We start from the raw sequence: 20,164 nt of genomic DNA on the forward strand, positions 1-20,164 counted from the left end.
CTTCTTCGAGCAGCTGAGGTACATAATCACCGATGAACCAGACTTGTGCATCATCTCTGATAGGCACAGGAGCATAGCCAACGTGTTTCCAGAATTTTTGAGCATGCTCATCATGGACTATGCATGAAGCATCTTGGTGATAACCTTCGAAAAAATTTCCAATATGGAGATTCTCTTCATGTATACTATGATGCAGCAAAGGCATATGGTTACCAGGAGTTCAATGAACATTTTCAGCAATTAAGGGATAAATTCCCCGAAGCAGCTAATTGCCTCGAGTTTAATATTGGATTTGACAATTGAGCAGGGTATATTTTCCAACAAATAGGTGTAGACACGTGATTTTTGACCTTCCCGAGACTTTTTCACTGTCTTTTTGACTATTTTCCTTTTTAGTCTAAACTTTGACATTTTTATCTTTTATATATTTTTTAGTAGGTTTTTATTAGAGAATTTGAGAACCGCAAAAAGTATCTCATTTTTAGAATATAAGTTTTGTTTTAATTTGCAACAAAAGAAAGAAAATTTACCAGAAAATATGTTTTATCTATTTTAGTTAATTTCTAAGTTAAAGATTGTAATAAAAGAGTATCGAGTAACTGATTATTTTTAATCTTGCTTTTTAAATTAGGGGTAGTATTTTTATCACTTAAAAATCAAAAATAGAACGAATAGTGTATTGCCACTTGGCAAAATTCCACTCTTCCACACAAAAAGCACATTTCATTTTGGGAAGGAATATTCCGTTCTTCCTTCCCAAGATATTTTTTTTACACAATGGGCATTTTGGGAAAGAGGAAAAGAATGAGCACACTCAAAACCCTACACCTACGTATACTATAAATAGCTAAAGATAGAAACCTAATGGACCCTAGAGACCTACACACACAAATCAGCCGCATGAGCCTTCTCCCTCCTTGGATCAGACTAATTAGCAACATCTCCTTCTTCGTATGAAGAATAGCATCTGTTGCACCTAATGCACAAACGTCAAATACATATGATAACATATTTACTGTTAGGCATAAAACAATTAGAGAATATCACTTTTGGTTCTTCACTGTCGCAAAGTCGAGGTTCTTGGTCCAAAGCTGTCGGGGAATTTTAATTCCCTTTAGTCGAACATCTCTGTTCCTGCTATTCAATATTGGCTTGGAAGCTCGATACATTTTCGGATAAATAAAGGTCCAATTTTAACTTTGTTTTCTCTTCAATTTTAAGATTCTGTTTTCTTGATTACGAATGGAATATTTGTTTGGATTTGCTGTTGATCTTCATTCTTAAATAATAATTAAAAAAAAATGTCTTTGTTTGATTTGATGAGGATTAAGTACTTAAAAGGTTAAGTAGTGTTTGTTTGAAGTTAAAAGGATAGACAAGTTTTATTTTTGTACATTTCTAGAATTAACTTTAAAATTAAAATAGTCTCATGTTTCTAATCCATCTAATAAGTACTACGTCTAGTTATCACTCCTCACTGGATCATTGTTTTATTTATTATTGTTAATTCTTGGAGTAGCTGAAATGAATAGGATGATTTTCTAAGTTGTTTTGGATGAAATATTTCTGGAATAACGTGTAAGCTTAAAGTTTGATGATTGGGATTGTCATTTTCTTTGGCTAAATTCAGTAGCAGGATTGCACATTGATAGTCTTCCACTAATTGTTTAACTTGTGAAATTAAATGTCCAAATTCATGCCTGTAATATCGTTTAAGCTTATTTGTATAGATATCTATTTCAATTTTAAAAGTCCGAGAATAATTTGAGGCCTAGGCCAATTTTAAAGCCCGATTAATTAATTTTTTTAGTGTGAGTTGAGCGAGATGGGGTGCAGATTAATTTCAAACCCCGTTGTCAAGTATAAAAGAAAAAAAATGAAAAATATTAATAACAAGTGTCTCAAATTTAAGGGACAAATATTCCTTTTAACGGTAGATTCTTTAGGCGCGACTATAATTGTATTGACCATGTGAACAGACCTGTTCCTTGGTTAAATGCATATAATTAAGGAAAAGTCATGCGGGTCATCCCGCTCCTTGATCAATAAATAATAATTGTGTTGACCATGTGGACAGACCCGTTCCATGGTTAAATGCATATAATTAAAGAAAAGTCATGCGAGTCATCCCGCTCCTTGATCGATAAATAATAATTGTGTTTACCATGTGGACAGACCCGTTCCTTGGTTAAATGCATATAATTAAAGAAACATTATGTGGGCCACCCCGCTCCTTGACACTCTAATAGTATATGATTAATGGAAGGCCTTGCGTGCATACATGCTCCGAAGTTTAAAACAATTAAAACACGGCTATCTGAGAATTAATTATAATCAAGTATAAGTCGATAAAAGCGACCGTGCTAGAACTACGGGACTCGGGGAATGCCTAATACCTTCTACCCGATCAACAAAATTCCTTACCCGGTTTTTTGTTTTCGCAGACCAAAATAAAGAGTCATTTCCTTTTTTATTAGGGATTCAATAAGGTGACTTGCAACACCAAAACTCAATTCCAAGTGGCGACTCTACAAATGAAATAATCTCTACTCAAAACTGTCACTTCAATTGGAAAAACCCTTTCAATAATAAAACCTGCGTCCTTCGGGGCGCGAAAAAGGGGTGTGACAATCGGTACGATGTGCCGACCACAAACATTGCTGAGTCGCTAAACGTAATGTTGAGGGATGAAAGAGGTACCCTGTAACTGCTTTATTCACTTCTATTTCTATGAGGTTTGCTGAAATTTTCAGGCAGAGACATTCAGATATGAGCGGTTCAATCAATTTATTTGTGCCTTCGGCTGAAAAGACGCTAAGGGAAAAGATGAATGAGGGCGACTCCTGGTTTGTCAATAATATAAACGGGGATGCCAACGAGTTCACCGTAACCGGCAGTGGCCTAACTGCCAAAGTCAATTTATTGAATAAAACATGTACTTGTAGAGAGTAAGACTTGGTGAAATTACCGTGCGCTCACGCGATGGCAGCCTTGAGATTGAAGTACGAACCTGATTATGGTTCAAGCATCTACGAGTACTCCTCGCCCATGTATAAAGTTCATTCTTACATTCTTTTATTTGGTGAAACTATTAATGTAGTCCCCCTAGAGTCAGAATGGGAAGTCCCAGAGAAGTACGCAAATATGTATATTCCTCCACCCCCTTCCGACCCCAAGCTTGGAAGGAAGAGAGTGAAGCATATTCCTGACATCGCGTAATCTTTCAAGTCTAAAGAAAGTAGCAAAGGGAAATAGAAACAAGTGCTCAATTTGCAAGGGGGTTGGTCACAAGAAAACAAAGTGTCGATATTTGAGAGAGCATCCCACTTGATTTTTTAAAAATTTGAATGTATTTTTATTGTTTAGTTCTGAAAACTGAATGCAAGTTCAATATTAATCAACTTTGTTTTAGTCTATCGTAGACTATATGTGGGTTTATAATATACCAATTTGTTGGTCTATAATAGTTTATAGTTAGGAAATTAATTTTCCTTTAGGAGATCTATACTTTCCAATTAAAACTCTTATCATGCAGAACTGATTAGCGTAATGATTATCTTTTCAGAATACTACGTGTTTCACGTCTAATCACACTAACAAAACACAAATTTAAACGATGCCTCCATGCCCAAAGCCACGTGTCTCTTAGCCATTGGGCGATGGTTCACTTAACTGATGCAAATAGTCTTTATATCTTCTTCATTCCTTATTTCCTTCATTTCAAATAAACTCAAGCCCATATACATTCAAAATCATTCATCTCCAAAATGTCCAGAAGAATCGGCCTTCCTATGCACCCACGGCTACAAACTCCATCACCAATCGTTCTTCTATTACGAAATGACTTCGAACGGCTCTTTAGGGGGCTGGGAGAGGACAGGGAGAGATTGACATGGTCTCTCTGCAAGATCAAGCGATTTCTACGTGTCTTCTTGTAGGTGAAGGATATAGACCCAGATGCCCTCATAACCCCCCCCCCCCCCCCCCCCCCGGGAACCCCTAGTTTAGTTTAGTTATGTAGTTTTAATTTTTATGTATATTTCATTTTGTTGTAAGTTTTTTGCAAATCTTTCATTGGTTAAAGTTATAGATGAAAGCAGCTTTTGGGCTTTCATATTTGAAAGCTTTTAGATCTTTTTGTTGTTTTGGTTGGGGGTTGTAATGAAATGAAATATATATATATGGTTGTTGTTCATTTTTCTTGTGTTGTGTTTTATTTATGTCCTTTTTGGATTTTTGCATTTGTTTTCTAACTGTCGAAATAAAGCTAAGTGTGCTAAGTCTATTAATAGCCATAACTGATAATAAATGACTATGATCTATATTTACTCATTGACAAGATCTATGATGGACCTTTAAGGTTGATTATAAATCATGGAAATAAAGGTGACTATTTGATAAGCCATGCTACCTTGTGTTTTGGTGTTTTGAAGATTAGACAATCCTACTCGAGGCACCAGTTACGATGATAGAGAGACCAGGTCTCTTGAAGTGTCGTACAATCAACTCTACAACTGTAAAGCTATTGTCATTGTAGCAGTACAACAGAGCAGCATACAACAACAGAGTTGCTTTATGGGCTGTCACCTTCACTCTTCCTCTGCATATTCAAACATCATGCTAAAGTGAAGATTTGATTCTTGCAAAATCCAGAAATTGTTCAGATATAAAAGTGCAAGTCTCCACCCATGAAGGTGTGTTCAAGAACAAAGCTTCAACAAATCCAAGGACTTGTTCTTCTACAACTGAAGTTGTGTTAAGTGTTACGCCCTATTTTGAACGGGTCCAATATAGTTTGCAAGTTCCCGGTTCTTCTAACTGGTTTAAAAGGGTTAGAGTCGCCACCTTATTTTTTAGGAAAATCAGGAAACCTATATGTATTTGTGTGTCTACTCCATTTTTAGTCCATGAAACCTATAAGATTCTAGATAAGGGTTTTATTTACCCCGAGGGAAAGGTATTAAGCATCCCTCGGAGCCTGTCCGAAGACAGTCCTTAGACTTAGTTTAATTGAACACTAGAGGGGGATTATCTATCTGTTTATCATTATTATTACTTGTTTTCAAAATGTTATGACTTCATGAAAAAGCTACACTAGGTGATAATATACTAAGTATATACAGTGTATAAAAATATATTTTATATCAAGTATTCCTAAAGAATGTACGGTAAAAAAGAATATATAAAAGAGTATAAAGAGAATGTACCTCGTAAGTATAAAAGTATATCTGTTAGTACAAAGAGTGTATAGATATGTTAGTGTAAAGAATGTATAACTATATTAAGAATATATATAAAAAAAAATGTAAGACTATGTAAAAATAAATATATCAAGGATATAAAGAATGTGTGTCTATGTAATGTGTGTCTATGTATATTATAAGAATGTATGTATATTAAACATATAAAGAACATATTTCAAGTGTAAAAGAGTGTACGTCAAACCTAAAATGTATAAAGAATTGTATAACTAGGTATATTAGTGCATAAAGAATGTAAAAATAATTTACGAATATTCATTGGTGTAAAGATTTTATATAACGAAATTATTCAGAAAAGTGAAGTTTATTTGACTTGTTTCTACCGTTTAGTTAAAAAGAGTGTTTGTTTAATGAATATCCTATCAAAAGAATAAGAAACAAAATAATTGTAAAATGTATTGGTAAAAAATAAGTATAAGAAATTGTGGATAAAAAGTGAGTGAAAATGTGTAATGCCTCTAAAGAATAAAAGATTTGTAAATGGACGACTTAATATTTGCCTAGCGTCAAAACGTGGATTTAACTTAATTAAAGTATGTATTAGTGTACACGAAACAATATAAAATATAAGTTGTATTAAGAGTGTATAAAGAATATAAAATAAAGGATGGACTAGTATTTTTGCCTAATCGTCAAAAGTGTGAATTTATTTAACAAAGTATTTATACCAAGTCAATTTAATCTAGTTATGAAAGTGTTGACGGCCTAAGTCTTGCCTAAAACGAATGACAATTTTAAGTTTAACAAACAAGGCGAAAAGTAAATAAATATATCAACCCGTCATTCCAAAAATAAAGTTTTCACTATACTATAAGTTTACGTTTTGTACAGTTATATAAAAAGAATGAGGAAAGTAAATACAAACAGTGATTCGATGAAATCTTCGGGTTCCTTCCGAGTGTCGTCTCCGGGATGTATCTCCGGGCACCTGTATAAACACTTAGTAAAAGTGTTAGTAAGAGAATAAATAATTATCGAATGAATTAAAGAAATAATGAATAAACTTAAAATAAAAAACCCGTCTTTTGTACATGGGAGGCCTTGAAAATCGACGGAAATTTCTTCATCGGCCAAAAGCGTAGTATTTGTAATAAATTGCAAGATGAAAGAAAAAGTATTAGTTAAATTGTTTTTGAAAAAGTCAAAAAGTAAGGTATGTGACATAAAGTCTTTAAAAAATGATTTGATAAAGATTCTTTGAAAAAGTCATGTGGCCAAAGTCTTTGAAAAAGTAGTTTGACAAAAAGTTATTGACATAAAGTTTTTTGAAAAAATTATTTGACAAAATAATGATGAAACTTGATTTGCCCCTAGGATTAGTGTAGTGTATGTAATGTAGCAATGTATAGGTGAATGATGTATGTAAAAAGAACATAAGAATACAAATGAAAATATAGGTAAATATAAATATGATGTATAGCCAATGTAGAGTAAATGTAAATAGCAAAATATATAGAAAACAATAGGCATGTAGTGTGATGGTATTGACAAAAGTGTGAAGAAAATACTTGACAATATATACATGTATTGAAAATAAATAAAGTTGTAAAGACAATATAACAAAAAAAAATGTAGAGACAATAAGTGCATTCCTTTTAATGAAAAGTTTCTCTCTTCTTTTCTTAGTAGTTAAGTAATGTAAATATGTACATGTATATGTATATAACGTATTTGTATAAAAAATATATAAAAGAATAGATAGATGTAAGATAATATAAAGGAAAAGTGTGGAGAGTGTAAGGAAAACGTATGTAAAATGTAAAGAAAAATGTATAGAGAATACAAAAATATAGAAACAATATATGAATAAATTTAAAGACACAATGTATATAAATAAATGTAAAAATAATATAGATAAATAAATATAAAGGCAATGTATATAAAAAAAAAATATAAAGACAATGCAAGTAAATAAATATAAAGACAATATATATGAATAAGTAAAGGAGCAATATATGAATGAAATATAAAGACAATTTAAAAAAATATAAAAAGAGAAAGAAAGTGCTAGCCTTGCTAGTCTTCCTACAGAAAGAAAATCTAGAGAGTGTAGAGAGAAGAAAAATGTGTGTGAGGTAGTGTGCAAGCGATGAGAAAAATGAGAGGGGAAGTCCTCCTTTATATAGGCAAAGGTAAACCACTTTTTATCCAAACCCATGTGCCAAAACCATGGGCTTCACAAAACCATGGCTTCTCAAAACCATGTGCTAAATCTTATCTGTATTTAAAATTAGTTCTTCCGACTTCCATGTAATAATAGACTGTAACTAAAAATAATAAAGTATAAAAATATATTTAAGGTAATTTCGTGAATAAAGTGAAAAATGTGATTTGAATTAAGGAAACTTGCTAATTAATTGAAGTAAAACTGTATTAGCATGTTGTTTATATACAAACGACTGTAACAAAATAATTATTTAAAATGAAAATAAATTGATAAAAATTCCTATTATTTAAAAATAAGGACAATCATCAATAAATTATATTAAAGTTAAAAAAATGTATAAAAACAGTATATTGTGCTATTTAATGACTAGGAAGCCTAAAAAAGTTAATTTTTAAATATAGAGGGCCAAAATTGGGTGTCAACATTAAGTCCTAGGAGTGTTAAGTTTATGTTCTTTTGTTCTTAAACATGTAAACCTACTCTTCTCAAAATAAAGTTATTGTAGGTACACTGAATTCTCAGTAGTTATGCATAGGTAGTTTAACTTCATTCTATTGAGCGGTACCCTTGGCTAGAGTTAGTCAATGTGTATTAGTGTTTTTGACTGGAGGTAGTCAAACAGTGTTGAACTCTCAAGGGCTGCTTGTAGGAAGTGCATCTTCACAAGCGTTTGAGTGGTACACTAGGCTAAAGTTAGTCTAGGTGTATTAGTTGGCTTGGCTAGAAGTAGTAAAGAGTTCCTTGTTGTAGGGGTACTACAAGGGTGGAGGGATTATGTGAGTTAATTCCTAGATTGCAAGAGTTGTAATCTGAAGTTGATTGATGTAGTGGAGTTGAAATCTTACGTGGTAGGTCATGGTTTTTAATCCCTTAAGCAAGGAGTTTTCCACGGTAATATCATGTGTTATTTACTCACTGCACTGCATCAAGGAACTGGTAAACAACCAGGTCCCTCATATATTGTTTGGTGGACGCACAGCTTTCATCAATTGGTATCAAAGCGGGTTCTTTCTAAAAAAGGTTAACAACTAGAAAGGATCGTTCACATGGCTGCACTACCAAACAAAGAAGAGAAGAGAAAGAATATGAATGATAAGGAAAGAAATGAATCAAGTGATGATGACGAATTAGAAATTGCATATCTCACTCATAGATTTCAGAAAATCGTTCAGAAAGGTGTTGAATCCCTAAAGAAAAGGAGCCACGGTGAAAACCTCAAGGACAACTTTAACAGAACAGCTGCAAGAAGTATGGAGCTTGACAAAAGGCTCAAAAGAAAGGAGGCAACTGAAAACTTAACGAGGCAGGCCTTGAATGCATGGAAGGACTCTATGAGGGAACTTGAAGAGGAAACTGACTCAAGTGATATATCCAAGTCTGGAGTGAACAATGACGCCTCAACGAGTGTCTCGGATCTCAGTGTTGTAAAAAATTTTGGTGCTAATGATGAAACCAAAGAAAATGAGGTAGATCATCTTGACGATCAAGCAAGACTCGAAGGTCACTCTCACAAAAGATTAATCTCCCTTGTAAAAAAAATTGATAAATGAGATTCCTAGACTCATTAAAGAGAAGAAGGAGATAGCTGAGAAACTTGACAGTAAAGAACAAGAGAGGGATGACATGGTCGTATGCATTGTAGATCTACAAGAACAAGCTCAGGAAATTACTAGAGAAAACCGTCTTCTAAGCAACAACATCAAACAACTGATGAATACATCATCTGGAGAGAAGGAGGTATCAAAAAAAGCTCAGGGTGAGCACGAGAGCAAACTTGAGCAAAAAAAATAACCCCTGAAGCTGATAAGCATAAGAAGCCTCAGGAGAACCTGTGCGAAGTGAACATCAAGCTGGAAAAATCTCTGCAAAAGACCTGGTCCTCAACCCCTTCCATAAATATGACTAATATAAAGGACAGACAAGAATGTGGACCTCAAAAAACCAATGTCTCCTATCATTCCCTTGGCAAAAGCAATCTTAAAGCAGAAGGATCAGGGTGCTCTCATTGCAAACAAGGCAGTTCCCTAGAAGAGAATCATCCTATCAACACAAATGCACCAAGGACAAATGAAGACACTGCTAAACAGAAGACAAAAAAAAAGGAGGAACCTGATCACCACCAGAAAAGAGAAGACCTGCCTAAATGGAGAAAAGGAAAGCGTGTGCTTTTGGAAAGATACTTTCCCATGACTTTGCAAATGGCTACTTCTGAAGGAGATGCAACAAAGGTGCAGAAGGCTCAGAGTAAAGATGTGGAATCAAAGATGTCGTATCAGAGCAAACATGAAGAGATCTGATCCCTCCTATTTCTCAAAGAGAGTGTGATGTTTCTGATTCTGGTTGAAAAGTGTTCCTCCGCAACATGTAACTTGCACATGTGTTTTTATAGGTCTGCACTCATGGATGTCTCAGAACAACGCAAGCTTAAAGAGACATGGCATAAGCCAGAATAATTGCCCAGATTTTTTTTTTTAAATGGCATCAACAAAAGGAGTCAAGAAACCTGGTCTCTACAACTCAGGTTAGTAGTCTCTTCAGCACCTGCATAAAATTGAAATTGTCATTTAAGTGCCATGTCATCAAAACTGGTTAGCTGAAATGCTAAAAATCCTCTTCAGAACGTTACACCTTTTCCAACCCAACCAAATCGTCACTTTACCCTCTTTAAGTACCCATAATCGCTTCTTTATTTCCTCACTTGAAATCCGAATTTCAAATCACTCTCTCACTTCTCTTCGTCGTCACACAAACCTACTCTCTCTCTCTCTCTCTCTCTCTCTCTCTCTCTCTTTCTCTCAGAAACTTCTTCGTCCTTCTTTAAGTTAAAATCTCATAATGTCTAATGAAGAATTCACTTCTCAAGCCCCTTATGAGATAAACCTCATCTCTTTTCCATCCAAATCCAAAAACTTACCCAAATTAAAATCGCGTCTGTCTCAAAATAATTTTGAGATATTGATGAGATAGAGGAACAAGAAAATGAATTCGAAGTTACTAGTCAATCATTGAGAGAACAGAGAAATCGAGTCAAGAGAACGAAAACCTGTTCTCTTAAGACATGCATAAGGAAGAAATTGTGTGCAATAAAAAGAGCAAACTGGAGAAATCAACAAGGGAATTGAGAAAGATAGTAATGTGGAAAAGGGTAACTCACTTACTTCTGGGTGTCATAGAGAAGTAGATGATTTAATAGAAGAGCCAGTAAAGGAATCACCTATAAAAGTAGATGGGACGATCTCTGGGATTGGTAAAAATCGATCCAGTAAGATGGCTAGTGATGCCGTTCTTATGGATGGTTTTGCAAAAACCTTAAGTGAAATGGGAAATATTAGACTTTCAGAAGAATGAAAGGAGAGACCCTTTCCTTCAATACAAGAAATGTTTGATTCCGAACACATGACAATTTCTGTGCGGGATAAGACACCAGGTTCTCCCAACATGAACCGAGACTTGATGTTAAATCCTGAACCCGTATAATACAATGTTGTACCCTTGGATAAGATTGCGCCTGAGGAAAGATCATGGTCAAAATGATCATGCAAATGAATCTGATGAAGAGGACATACCACTTGTCTTCAAGTTAAAAAAAAAAAGATCTGGGAGTAAACCGGCATCCAGAGTGAGAACTACTTTTGCTCGAACAGCACACTCAACTCCTAAGGCAAACAAAGCAAAAGGTACTTAGAAGACCAGAAGCACTCTGGTGAAGAGTCGATTGATTGATAAAATTGAAGTGGTAGATGTGGAAATTGCAATCGCTAATGATGATAATAAAGAAATAGTGGAATAGGGGAAGGACGTTTCATTTGAGGAGGAAAATTCTGAGAAAAGAAAGGAAGAAAAGAAAAGGAGCAGAAAACAAAGAGTCACACCAATTGGGGGTGACAAATCTAAATCTTCAAAGCAAATGAAAATTTTAAGCAATGAGGAATCTGATTCCTTAAAGAAACAGAGAGTGGGCAAATCTGTTGCTCAGAGTGAAAATGAAAGAAGGGAAAATCTAAAAAAGCAAAAGTTATTGCTTGGTAGGGTGGTCGACCCAGAAATCTCTGACCAATTTAGAATAAGGGGATTGCTTGAAATTATTGATTTTCAGAAATGGAGCAATCTGTTTGCTCCACCAATTCCAAATATTTATGAGGCACAGGTAGTTGAATTCTTTGCAAATCTCTATTGCTTTGATGACCATGGCACCCTTATTGCATCGGTTAGTGGAACAGATTTTGAGTTAACCGAAGAAGTCCTAGGAAAAATTCTTAAAGTTCCCACTGAAGGAAAAAGAACCATTAGTAGGACTACTTCAAGCACCTTCAAGGTCATGATTTCCCAAAACATGGGCGAAACTGTAGGTGCCGGGGCAAGACTTCTGAAGAAGGAAATGAAAGAAAAGTATCAACTCATGTTTGAGTTGGTAAACAAAGCGCTACTTCCAAGGGCTGAGGGTCGCACCATTGCCTCCATTGCAGACTTGGTGCTTATAGAAGCATTGTCCAACTTTCACGCATCAACCTTCCTGCAATCATGATTGAACACATAATCAAGGTGGTGAATGCACCAGAAGGAAAACATGGACTTCCCTATGGTTTCTTTCTTACCAAAGTATTTGAGCATTTCAAGGCTAGAACAGACAAAGATACCAAGAAACACATATTCTTTATGGCAACTCTAGAAGAGTGTGATTGTATACCCAGGAAAGGCGGCGTTGGAAGCACCTCCACAATCTCAACTCAGCTTCAAGCACAGGAAATGATGACTGCTGAACTGCAAAGGGTCAAGGCTAAGAATGTGCTTCTTCAGGCTCGATTAACTGAAAGAGAGAAAGAAGTTGGGTCCCAAGATGTCTTGAAGGCTACAAGAGCTGAGATCAAGTGGATAAGCTTAAGGACCAGACGCTTCAGAATCAACATGTCAACAGTGAACGTATGGACAAACTTCTAAATGCTCTGACCTCCTAAAATCCTTAATCTTCCCATAATTAAAATCCATCACACATGCTTGATTGATATTTGGCACATATGACTTTTTTTTGTTATGCACTTTCTGATCTGACTACTATGTTTTGATAATACATTGATTGATTCGGGCATTCATTATGTTTTATGTCTGATAAATTGCTTGTCTAATTTCTCTCATGTTGTGTTGACCTTGTGGCTCTGAGTTAGCGATGTTGAACTTAGTTTTACTTACTTTTCGATGATGCCAAAAGGGGGAATAATTGGTAAAGGTAAAGAGGGATTAGACTAATCATTGTTTTGTGATATGTGTATAAGTGATGGGATTGATAGTTTAATCATTAGTCGTTGCTTCTTTGGTTGCTACTATGGCTTGGTTCTCAGGGGGAACAAGTAGGAATCTGGTCCTCAGGGGGAATACAACTTATATGTTTGTCATCATCAAAAAGGGGGAAATTGATAAGTCATGATACCTTGTGTTTTTGTGTTTTGAAGATTTGGCATACTTACTCGAGGAACCAATTACGATGATAGAGAGATCAGGTCTCTTGAAGTGTCGTCCAGTCAACTCTACAACTGTAAAGTTGTTGTCACTGTAGCAGTACAACAGAGCAGCATACAGCAACAGAGTTGCTTTATGGGCTGTCACCTTCACTCTTCCTCTACATATTCAAACATCATGCTAAAGTGAAGATTTAATTCTTGTAAAATCCAGAAATTTTTTAGATCTAAAAGTGCAAGTCTCCACCCATCAAGGTGTGTTCAAGAACAAAGCTTCAACAAATCGAAGGACCTGTTCTTCTACAACTGAAGTTGTGTTAAGTCCTAGGAGTGTTAAGTTTCTGTTCTTTTGTTCTTAAACCTGTAAACCAACTCTTCTCAAAATAAAGTTGTTATAGGTACACTGAATTCTCAGTAGTTATGCATAGGTAGTTTACCTTCATTCTATTGAGTGGTACCCTTGGCTAGAGTTAGTCAAGGTGTATTAGTGTTTTGGCTGGAGGTAGTCAAACAGCGTTGAACTCTCAAGGGTTGCTTGTAGGAAGTGCATCTTCACAAGCGTTTGAGTGGTACAATAGGCTAAGTTAGTCTAGATGTATTAGTTGGCTTGGCTAAAGGTAGTAAAGAGTTCCTTGTAGTAGGGGTACTGCAAGGGTGGAGGGATTATGTGAGTTAATTCCTAGATTTCCTAGATTGCAAGAGTTGTAATATGAAGTTGCTCAGTGTAGTGGAGTTGAAATCCTACATGATAGGTCGTGATTTTTAATCCCTTGAACAAGGAGTTTTCCACGGTAATATCCTGTGTTATTTACTTACTGTACTGCATCAGCGAACTGGTAAACAACCAGGTCCCTCATATATTATTTAGTAGACGCACAACTTTTATCACTATTAGAACGAGAAGCCTGCTAAATTTGCACAAGTCCAATAGTCCAAAAAACAAAATATGAACCCCAAATCCCAAATCTGAAAAAAGCCAAAAATAAATAAAATAAAGAAAAAGATTTGATACTATTTAAACATTATAATAACACTTTAATACATCATATGAGAGTCTTCATCTATTAGACACATGCTCAAAATAGTTTTAGGACACCTAACGGTCCTTAAATCACTAATCTTAGTCTAAGAAAGTCAAAATAAATAAAATAAAATAAATAAAAGACTTGATACTATTTAAACATTATAATAACACTTTAACACATCATATGAGAGTTCTCATCCATTGGACACGTGATCAAAATAGTTTTAGGACACCTAATGGTCCTTAAATCACTAATATTAGTCTAAAAACGTCATAAATAAATAAAATAAAAAGACTTGATAATATTTAAACATTATAATAATACTTTAATATATCATATGAGAGTCCCCACCAATTAGACACATGATCCAAAGAGTTTAAGCACAAGTAATAGTTATCATATCACTACAATAATTAGTCTAACAATAAGTTATTGTTCTCAAAGTACAACCTTGTTTTAAGCACGACATTACTTGTGCTTAAGGTCTTTTGATCATGTGTCTAATTGGTGGGGACTCTCATATGATGTATTAAAGTATTATTATAATGTTTAAATAGTATCAAATTTTTTTATTTATTTTTTGCCTTTTTAGACTAATATTAGTTATTTAAGGACCATTAGGTATTTTTTGCTTTTTTAGACTAATATTAGTTATTTAAGGACCATTAGGTGTCCTAAAACTATTTTGATCATGTGTCTAATGGATAGAGACTCTCATATGAAGTATTAAAGTGTTATTATAATGTTTAAATAGTATCAAATCTTTTTACTTATTTTATTTTATTTATTTTTGGCTTTTTTAGACTAATATTAGTGATTTAAGGACCATTAGGTGTCCTAAAACTATTTTGATCATGTGTCTAATGGATGGGGACTCTCATATAATGTATTAAAGTGTTATTATAATGTTTAAATAGTAGCAAGTCTTTTTATTTATTTTATTTTATTTATTTTTGGTTTTTTTTAGATTTGGGGTTTGGGGTTCTTTTTTTTTTTTTTTTTTTTGGTCTGTTGGACTTGAGCTAATTTACCAGACTTCTCGTTCCAATAGTGACCTTTATTCTCATGATTTGTAATCAATCTTAACGGTCCATCATAGATCGTTTCAATGAGTAATTATAGATCATAGTCGTTCATTATCAGTTATGTGTAATAATAGACCCAACACACTTAGCTTAATTTCGATTGTCAAGCCACGTATTTTTTACAATGGTAATAAAATAAAAGATTCTTAAATTTACAACGGTAACAATACACCCTTCCCTATATAAAACCGACTCAAAATTCAAACTCATCCATTGTCTCTTTTGTTGATCAAACGCCTCCATAGTCTCTTTTCTTGATCAAACTCCTCCATTATCTATTTTCTTGATCAAAACACCCAAAATGTCTCAGCTATCCGAAACATCTCAACCACAAGATCCCTACATTTGTTTATGCGGTGAATACACTGCCTTGAGGACACCACGCACCCCAAAGAATCCAGGTTGCAGATTTTTTAATTGTACAGTTGGAACTGTGAGTTTCTAGTTCCTAATGTATGCGTTTTTTTATGTGGTTTCAATTTAAAAACCTCCAATTGATTGTTGTTTGTCTCAAGAATATGATGGATGCGACTATTTCAGGTTTATTGATCCACACTCCAACGCAACACCAAAAAAAATCTCAAATGAGCTCGGGACCTAGCAGGAGCCTAGGTGGACCTAAGACACAAACATCAAAAGGCTTAACCAAATTTGAACTGCAAAATAGGCTCAGAGAATCTTTAGAGAACGAGGAATTCCTTCAATCGTTGTTTAGAGAATCTGAAGAAAAAAAGAATCACTTGAAAGTTACGTTGGGAGAAGCTGAAATTGAGAGGGATAAAATAAAACAGAAGTTGATGGTGGCCGAAGTGAAAGAGAATGGACTAAGGATGCTTTTTGTATGGTTTATTAGTAGTGTTTGCTATATGACTAGAGCTGTCAAAACGGGCTGGCCCAACCCAACCCTAACGGGCTAGGGAGTTAAATGGGTTAGGACGGGCTAGCCCTTTTTATTGAAGGGCCTTCAAACTGGCAGCCCAACCCAGCCCTAAGCGGGCCACGGGTTAGGACGGGTTGGCCCTTCAATAGAAATTGAAAGTAAACTGAGACATCAAAAACGGAAAAAAAAAAAGTCACAACCTGTCTTCATTTGCAGCCACAGTACAAATTGCATAAAAAATGATCAATTCAAAACTGCTACCATCTTACGTGATTACCAAGCAGTAAGCAAGATAGCCACTGGAAAATCACCAACCATTATAGGTCTTCAATTTAATAACAAGTGTATTATATAAGATAATAGTAATTAACATCAAGCAAAAGAATGAGCAGAAACATAGTAACTAACTGGTCAACATTTAGCAAGCCAAACTTCTACAGTTTGATAATCCAAAAAACATACAAATCTTGCACTAGAATTCTGCCCAGTCACAAAAATAAAATCCTGACGAGTTAAAATTAAAAAACTAGTCAATTAAAGCTTAACAACTTCATTTCAACTTGCAGCTGTAACATATCCAGAAGGACCAGAACCATCGAGCACATTTGAATCAACATGAGGTATCGTTTCCTTAACAGCTTCATCTTCATCTATATTTTACATCACATACAAAATATTAATTAGTTAACCATTAACAAATAGATTAAGAAAAACAATAGTAATTTAACCAAAGAAAACATTACCAGCATTAGGCCAAGTAAATCCATGCAACCAATTTCTTGTAGTAACAAGAGTTTGGACATTCTCATGATGGATACAACTTCTGTACTTGGTAACAACACGACCACCAATACTAAACGCTGATTCTGATGCTACAGTAGTAATTGGAACACTGAGTACATCACGTGCCATCACTGAAAGGTCGGGATATTTCCTTTCATTTTCCTTCCAATACTTAATAACATCCATCCCATGAAACTTCTCATAATCCAGCTTCTGTTCCTCCAAATAAAGGTCCAATTCTGACTTTCCAGCATTGCAAAAAGATTCACTCTCGAACATTTTAAATTCCTATTAATTTATAATATGAAATGCAGATTATAAAAATAAAAAGAAGAGGAAGAAATAGGAAATATAATTGCTTGATTAAAAAGTATCACTTACACCAAAATGAATAAGAGAATTCATCAAGAATAAAGTAAAAATTACTTACATCAAATAATCTGGATTCCTTTTGTTTGGATCGGCTTCTTTCTTGAGTTGGTTTACACAAAATAGTAGAAGTAGTTGCTCCAATTTGACTATTTGCATAATATTCATAGAGCTTGTACAATTTTTTTTTCATAGTTTCAACCTTCTCTTGTGCAGAAGCATCATCTACCTTAGAGTAGCAATACCTTAAAAGTTGCAACTTGAAGCGAGGATCAAGGATTGCTCCAAAGGCAAGCACTACACTATATTTACTCCAATACTTATCAAACTTCTTGGACATTCTTGAAGCCATTTCCTTAATAACTCCATCTGGATTCTGTGCCTTCTCCATCAGCATGCATTCAATTTTCCAAACTTGCATAAAGTACAAGTTGGAGGTCGGATAACTTGAACCAGAAATCAAGTTGGTTATTTCATGAAAAGGTTCCAAGAATTCACATATTTTTTCTGCCCTTCTCCAATGATCAGATGTAGGACAATGAGAGTAATTTCTATCAACCAACTGTAGACTGGAAAAAGCTTTTTCATACTGTAGTGCACTCTCAAGCATCAAGTATGTTGAGTTCCATCTGGTAGCCACGTCTAAACGTAAACCCAAATTTGTATTAATTCCCACTTGCTTAACACATTGCTCAAACTTTCTCATTCTAGCATCTAATCCTTTGATGTACTTCACACTTTCTCTAACTCTAAACAAAGCATCATTAGCTGCTTTCAAACCCTCTTGAACAATTAAATTCAGAATATGGGCAGAACAACGCACATGAAAGTACTCACCATCACATAATAAACTCTGTTGCAAACTAAGATGCCCTTTTAAAATATTTTGCATGCTATCATTATTAGTCGCATTATCCAAAGTGATAGAGAACACCTTCTTATCAATGCCCCACTCTTTCAAACAATCATATATAGTTGCAGCCAATTCTACTCCCGTGTGAGGAGGAATCATACGACAAAAATTCAAAATCTTACTAACTAACTTCCAATTGTCATCAACATATGAAGCAGTTAAACAAAGATACCCCTCAGAAGTACCTGCTGTCCAGCAATCAGAAGTTAAGCAAACTCGATTCGGAATCTTAGCTAAGACTTGTCTTAACTTTTCCTTCTCTTTGAAATACACTTTTTGGACATCCACAACAGAAGTGTTCCTAGATGGCATTATTAATTCTGGACTTGCATAATTTGCCCAAGCTCTAATTCCATCATATTCAACAAAAGAATACGGAAAATCATGCTTAATGATAGCTTCAGCAAGCATTTCACGTGAAACCAATTGGTCTATTTTTCTAGACTGTATTTTACCTTGTTTATCCATAAACATTTGACCCAAACTGTGGTATTTCAGTTTTTTACATCTAATTAAATGACGTTTTAAATGTGATGTTCCATAGTTCTTACCTTTGGGTCCTGGAGTAGAACCAACCCGATATGGATCTTTACAACCTCTACATATTGCCCTTTCCACTCCATCTTTATCTCTACCAGTCTTCTTGAAATAAATCCAAACATTCGATTTTAACTGCCTCGGTTTTTTCTGTTCAAGTTCTTCATCTTCAGGTTCATTCACCTCTAAACTAGCTTCAGGTGTACTATGTTCATCATCCTCCAATGATTTCACCTCTAAACTAGCTTTAGGTGTACTATGATCATCATCCTCCATGGATGTTCCTATAATAAGATAAAAAAGAAGATTGTTAAATAATATAAATTCATTATTCATTCTCAAACAGGGTTGTAGACTTGTAGTAACAATAAACATCCAAGACATATTAACAGTAAGAAAACCCAATATTTGGCTTCAATTCTTTACTAAAAAAAATACAAAGCAGGACAAAATTGAACCCACAATGGAAGTTCTCGTTGATATTATCAAGATTTGGAGAGTATCTACAGTAGTTTGTGGAATTTTGATAATTTTGCTTTATAGAAAAAAGGTACTTTATAATTTTACATATGCTCCAACCAACATCTAATCAAACACAATGCAAGTTCTCGTTGATAATTTTGCTTTATAGAAAAAGGTACTTTATATTTTACACATGCTCCAACCAACATCTAATCAAACAAGACTTTTAACTTAATAGCAGACATAGCTGCACAAAAGGGTCTCATTATGTAGAAGAAACTGAAAAGAAGATGTTGATAACGAAAACCCCAAATCGATTATAAAAAATCAAATCAATTTACAAAGTCAAAAATAACACTCTTTATGTATGGAGAAGAGAAATTACTTACCAGGTTTTGACTTATTGTGCTTCTTCTTCACTCGACTCAGTGGAACTGTGGAAGGCTAAAGAAACTAAGAAAGCTGCGCAGAAGAAAAGAAAGTCATGTTAAGAAAAGTAGAAAACCCTAGTGTCTTTTTTAGGCTTATGTTTATGTATTATGTATTAGTACCTATTTTTCTTCCTTTATGTTTTCTTGTTTAGTTATTTTAGAATTTTAAATTAATAATTAATTAATTTTGGGCCTCACGGGCTGGCCTCGGCCCAGCCTCTGAGGCTGAAGGGTCAAGTGAGGCTGGGCTTTTGAGCCTCACTTCTAAATGGGCTGCAAAATGCCTAGCCCAACCCCACTTAATTAAAGGGCTGGGTTGGGCCGGCCTCACGGGCCAAGCCCAATTTGACAGCTCTATATATGACAGTGCGTAATAGGGCTGTAGTGGGACTAGGTATTTCATATTGGCGTATGAAGAATTTTGGACAATATGAAGCGGGTTTTATTTATATGAAAAATATATGTGTTTGTCCTCAAGCGTTACATTGAGTTTGTGTATAAACTTTATTCATAGTTGATAATAGTATATATAAACTCAGAGTCGATGATCAACAATCATCATAGCAGATAATAAGGTTTCATGTCACCGATAGATAATTATATTAAGAAGTGACCACTACTTGTAAAAACAGTCATATTTGAAGACATACAAGTTTACAATGAACAACACACTTGATACATAACAGTCAAACTAATTGTTTGTTAAAACAATCATATTTGACAACATCCAAAATATTTATGCACATCCAAATTCAAGAGGCAACAACACAATTATATACAAAAGTTTCAATGATCTAA

The 20,164-nt window shown here is 34.5% G+C and overlaps 1 long non-coding RNA gene across 1 annotated transcript; it reads left to right on the plus strand.

Annotated features, from left to right (window-relative positions):
• The first annotated feature begins 884 nt into the window (after positions 1 to 884).
• LOC132631758 (uncharacterized) lies at positions 885 to 5,035 on the plus strand. Its single transcript, XR_009579052.1, has 2 exons — positions 885 to 1,185; positions 4,439 to 5,035. It is a non-coding gene; the product is annotated as an uncharacterized LOC132631758 (long non-coding RNA).
• Positions 5,036 to 20,164: the final 15,129 nt, after the last annotated feature.

The sequence above is a fragment of the Lycium barbarum genome, chromosome 3 (assembly GCF_019175385.1).
Source record: "Lycium barbarum isolate Lr01 chromosome 3, ASM1917538v2, whole genome shotgun sequence".
In the NCBI taxonomy this organism is placed as follows: Eukaryota; Viridiplantae; Streptophyta; class Magnoliopsida; order Solanales; family Solanaceae; genus Lycium; species Lycium barbarum.